The sequence below is a fragment of the Glycine soja genome, chromosome 18, assembly GCF_004193775.1.
Source record: "Glycine soja cultivar W05 chromosome 18, ASM419377v2, whole genome shotgun sequence".
Classification (NCBI taxonomy): domain Eukaryota; kingdom Viridiplantae; phylum Streptophyta; class Magnoliopsida; order Fabales; family Fabaceae; genus Glycine; species Glycine soja.
The window spans coordinates 10,780,502-10,786,898 of record NC_041019.1 but is presented as its reverse complement, the minus strand read 5'-3'; positions in this window follow the sequence as shown (position 1 = coordinate 10,786,898).

The window sequence follows — 6,397 nt, the reverse complement described above, 5'->3', positions numbered from 1 at the left end:
AATAAATAGATTAACTAACATAATGCGCATTAAAATTGACTAAATTATTCTATACATTGGGTACATCATAATTTCATGATTAAGAATAGGAACCAATTCAAGTCATGGCGGTTGTACATCATCTAATCGACATAGTCCCTCCCATGTACTACAAATTAGCCTTCTCCTTAATATGACCATAAGTTAGGAGTACATAATTGGTCCAACATAATGTCTTCTTTCAAGACAAAACCTGTTAACATTACTCTAACACAAACATGCATGCAAACATAGAGAACAGGCAATCAGAAACATATCATAATTGAGCTCAGAGTGTCAGCAAAATTACATAAGGTAAATTACACTTAATGATCATCAATAACAATAATGCCCATACTTTCAACATGTTCTATAATGTCTTGGGCAATAATCCCTTATTCAAAGGGTCAACTATCATAAGGTTTGTGCTAATATGTTCTATTGACACTCTTTGTTTCTGAACTTCTTCCTTCACGATAAAGTACCTCAATTTCATATGCTTAGCACCCTTAGAGTACTTGTTGTTCTTACAAAAAATATTGTTGCGGAGTTATCACAATACATTTTCAGCGGCCTAGCAATACTGTCGACAATTCCTAGCCCTGAAATAAAGTTCCGCAGCCAATTAGCCTGAATTGTAGCCTCAAAACATACTACAAATTCAGCTCTCAGATGCAACAACAACTGATGCATACAAAATTACTTTCATTTGTTTTCGTTTCATATAATTTCTAGGACATTGTGTGAGACTAACTCTGTCTCATTTCTAAATTAGAATAGACAATGTTAAACACCTTTCCATCTTGAATCTCTCTAGCACTTTATCGATATATATACTTTCTGAGATAAGCCTAACAATCCTTGTGATCTATTATGAAATATTTCTATCCCTATCACATAACTTACCTCACCCATTTCTTTCACTTCAAAGTTTCTAGAGAGAAATTTCTTAGTCTCATGAAGAGACCAAGATCGTTTGCTGCAAGCAAGATATCATCAATATACAGAATTAGAAAATAACCTTACTCCCACTGACCTTCAGATACATACACCGATAAACAATATTTTCCTTAAATCTAAAGGAAATAATGGTATCATTAAACATCAAATACCATTGGCGGGAAGCTTGCTTAAAGACTGTATATTGATTTCTTTAGTATGCACACCATGTGTTCATTTCCTTCAACTGAGAACCCCATTGGTTGGTCCATACAAACATTTTTCTCTAAATCTCCATTAAGAAAGGCAGTTTTCACATCCATCTGATGTAGCTCCAAGTCATAATGGGCTACTAATGCCATAATAATCCTGAAAGAATCCTTTCGTGAGACGGGTGAAAACGTCTCTTTATAATCAATGTCATCTTTCTAAGTATATCCCTTAACAACAAGTCTAGCCTTGTAACGTTCAAGGTTGCCATGAGAGTCATGTTTAGTCTTGAAGACCCACTTACAACCAACTCTCTTACAACCCTTTGGTAATTCTACAAGGTCCTAAACACCATTATGTTCCATGGAATCTATCTCTTCTTTTATGGCATTTAACCACTTCTCAGAACTATCACAACTTACAACTTGTGAAAACAAAACTAGATCATTATCATTAATGCTTAAGTTTGTTTCTGTTTCATGTAGGTATACCACATAATCATTCGAAATAGCTGGTCTCCTTTTCTCTTTAAGACCTTATTAATGCTACTTCTTGTGGTTCCTCCATAATAGGTTCATTATGCATCATGGGTTCTTTATTGTGTTGCTCCTCTTCATTAATTTTGTAGCAATAACTGAAGGAGCAATCACCTTACTGTTAGAGGCACAAGCTAAAAGGACTTACACTCTAACTTCTTTAATTTCCATTTCTCGTGGAACTATACTCCCACTGATTTCATCATTTCCAATGAACCTTGCATTTCCAGTTTTGAAAATTCTCATACTATGATTAGAACAATAAAACATATATCCTTTTAACTTTTCTGGATAACCAATGAAATATCCACTGATTGTTCTTGCATCCAATTTTCTTTCTTGCGGATTATAAATCGTTATTTCTGTCTGGCAACCCCAAACATGCAGGTACCTTATACTAGGTATCCTATTTGTCCACAGTTCAAAAGGTGTTTTTGGAGCTGCCTTACTAGGAACCCTGTTCAACAAATACATGTCAGTTTTCAAGGCATACATCCACAAAGATACGGGTAAAGTCTAATTGATTAACATACTCCTAACCATATCCATTAAAGTTCTATTACACCTTTCTGATACACCATTTTGTTGTGGTGTACTGGGAATTGTGTATTGCACACAAATGCACATTTTTGAACAAGCTTACCAAATGGACTTGGGTGTTGCCCAGTTTCATCATATCTTCCATAATACTTATCACCTCTATAATATCTAATAATTTTCACATTTATGTCTAATTGCCATTTTACTTCATTGTAGTAAATTTCTAAGGCATCAATTGCCTAAGAAATCTCGGGCAGTAAGTAGACATAACCGTAACGTGAATAATCATCAATAATGGTGATAAAATATCATTCATTTCCGAAAGAACTAACATCAAAAGGTTCACAAATATCAGTATGCACAATTTCAAGAAGTTGAGTGCTTCTTGTAGCTCCTTTCTTTGTATGTTTTGCTTGTTTTCCCTTAATACAACCCACACAAATATTTAGATCCGTAAAATCTAGATAAGGAAGAATTTCATTCTTTATTAATCTTTCCATCATTTCTCTAGAAATGTGACCTAAACGTTTATGCCACAAGAAAGCAGATCGTTCATTCACTAAATTATGTTTAGTGCCAACATTATGATGCAGAGTCAAAACAGTTTTAGCATACAAACTGTCTAATTTCAATTTATATAAACCATCATAAAGGATACCAGTACCAATGAGATGATTATGCTTAAATAAATACAAACATTCATTACCAAAATTAAAAGAGTATGCAGTAACATCAAGTTTAGATAATGAAACTAAATTCCTAGATAAACTAGGTACATAAGGAGTTTCCAATAAATCTAAACGATGTCCAGTGTCGAGTTTTAAACAATAAGTCTCAACTTTTTCCACTGGAGCTTTCACTTCATTCCCCATGAAAAATGAACTTCTCATTTGGGCTTATGGTTTGAATTGTAAGGAATCTCTGCATAATGTTAGAAACATGAGTCATACGTCCAGAATTAATTCATCATGTATCATGGGAAACTACAGTTAAGTTTGATTCAAAATATACATGAGCATTAAGCTCACCATTCTTTTCGAACCAAGACTTACACTTTAGGCAATCCTTTTGGAAATGTCTTAATTTCACAAAATTGACAATTATTTCCCTTTGATACCTTTCTTCTGGATTTGCAAAGAGTTGTCATTGTTCTTTAATGACCCTTTGCCTTTATCATGCTTCTTCATAAATTTCTTTTCAAGCTCATTGATTTCCTTGGTGGCTAACATAATGGACTAAGTGACTTCCTTGATTCTTAAGCCTCGTTTTTTTTTCTGAACTAACATAATGTGCAATTCATGCACATTCCATTTATCTTTCATGGTATTATAGTTCATTTAGAATAGGCCAAACTCAGAGATAATGAGTTTAGAATAAACTGAACAAGAAAATTCTCATTCACATTATATTCCCAAGGTCTTAAGTCTTGCTACAATATTTGTCATCTCAATGACATGTTCATACATAGTATGTGAACCATCAAATTTCATGGTGGTCAATGTACTCATTAATGTCCCAGCAACAGACTTATCAGCTGTTTCAAGAAAATTCTCATTCACAGCCATTATATTCCCAAGGTCTTAAGTCTTGCTGCAATATTTGTCATCTCAATGACATGTTCATATATAGTACGTGAACCATCAAACTTCATGGTGGTCAATGTACTCATTAATGTCCCAGCAACAGACTTATCAACTGTTTGAGAATACTCTCCCACTAATCCCATAAACTTTTTAGCACTTTCGATTTTAGGGAGAGTTGTCTTAATACTATCTACAACAATCATTCTCATCAACATTAGGTTGAGTCTGTTAGATCTTTCTCAAGTTTTATAATGAACTTTCTCTTCATTGCTACTAACATCAATAATAGTAACAAACTTCTCTTCAAACATAGCAAGATCATGATCCAAAACACCGAGGTGAAATTGAACTTGCTCATTTCAGTCAGAGAAGTTAAGCCCATTAAAATTGGCTTAGATGATACATAAGAATCCAATGAATTCAAAACATGTATTACATAATAAAATTCACATAAGTGTTTTGAGACATAAAATGCATGTCATACATATGATTCATTCAGACAACAGTCAATGTATATTGATGTTCTCCTTTGGGTGATACATCAACACACAACATACAAACATAATGATGCTAATAAAATTTTAACATTATTTGGCAATTAAATATGCACCAATTAGTAGTATCTATTTCCTTTGGGCATATAAATAAAACTAATGATACACACAAATCGCCTACAATTATATTCATTAATTATAAGAACAACTAATCAACCTTTGGGCGATCCATAAATGCCTTATAACAATGAATTTCAATTACCCATAAACCAATAACCATATAATTTAGCATCCATTATTCTATGAGTAATCAAAATAATCATTAATTTTGGAATTAAATAACCTTACAAATTTGGCCACTTTGGTGACTAACAAATTCAACATATATTTAATTCTAACCAAGTATAATTGAAATAATCATTAATTTGGAATTAAATAACCTTACAAATTTGACCACTTTGGTGACTAACAAATTCAACATACATTTAATTCCAACCAATTATATATGGCCTGCACATACTTATTGATATTAACAATTCATAGCCATTCTATTAATTTCATTTCAGGCCATAAAATAATATTTGCATTTATTTATATTTTTGCATTCAAACACGTTCAGGCAAATATGTAGCATATACATATATTTACTGCTATCAATAATTGTAAAACATTCACATTAATTTAATTACAGAACATAAATTTTTAATCCTTTAATCACGTTCAACAATAATTTTTCGAAAACAAAAGGTCAAGTGGGATTGGAAATAGTAAACATAAGGTTGCAAATAGCAATTTCCAAAATTTCATATTCGGCTCTTCAAAATTGAAATTAAATCTTTACGTTTAGGCACACTTCCTTTCTTTCATCATTAGAAGTAAAAACTTTCTCCAAATTTAATATATACATGCCGTGCAACTTTCTCTTCCATAATCATAAGTTTTCAAATAATCTTTCTCCAAAAATTGGTATTCAACAATAATAAAAATATTGCCAATAAAACAATACATGCAGCAGAAAATAAAATTCCTAAATTTCATAATTAGGATTTATGCATAATTGAGAGAAATTGAATTATCCCTAAATTTCATAATTAGGGTTCATACATAATTGAAAGAAATTAAATTATCCCTAAATTTCATAATTAGGGTTCATGTATAATTGAGAGAAAATAAATCATTCTTGGAGAATCATAAATTTCATAACACATGCTCTGATACCACATGTAAAAAATTCTTAAGGGGTTTCCTAGACTATCAATGATAGGAAACAACAGGATCTTGAAACCTATGGTTCTCACAAACAATCAATAAACAACAATAGATAATGATGTGTACCTTTCTCCATAGGAAGACTTGTATCTTTCTTCATAGGAACTTCTCTTCAGTGCACTTTGATATCCTTGAAAGAGGAGAGAAATAAGATTTCACTTCCTTAGACCTTTCTTTTCTGCCTCTCTCCGTTCGTGATGGCTATGGGTGAGAGAGAACACTTTCTGGTCAGGAAGGGGACCTTATTTCACGTTAGTGGGTATTAAACTCCTTTTATAACCACTACTCCCATCAAGTAGCAGTTAATTCTAGAAACTTCTCCTATTAAGCCTAATTACAATTTAGCCCTTAATCATTAATTATTTACTTATTAGTCCCTACATGAGTCACATGCCTCTCACATGAGACATTAATTCTTACATATCACCCAGTGAGAATCCTACATACAGGCAAGAACTGCATTTTTTTTTTCTTTCTGCTTAGCATTTGAGGTGATAATTGACGAAGGAATCTTTGGCCCATAATTTTCGGCCTAGATCTTATTCCTGGAAGGTCACTTTAGGACACAATTATTGTGCAGTTTTAGGAGTTGTGGGGATTGGTCTACCACCTTGTAACATCGAAAGATTGATTAGTAGTGTGGCCAATTGATTCTTTGGTTTCTTTGGCATAATTTGAAACAGGTGGTGCACAATGAATCAATGATCCCAGAACAAGTAAGCTTCCTCCTTGCCATGCTTTCAACAATGCTAATTAATGCCTGTTCTTTTACTTTCAACTTGCATTTCTAGAGGTTCTACAGGTTATT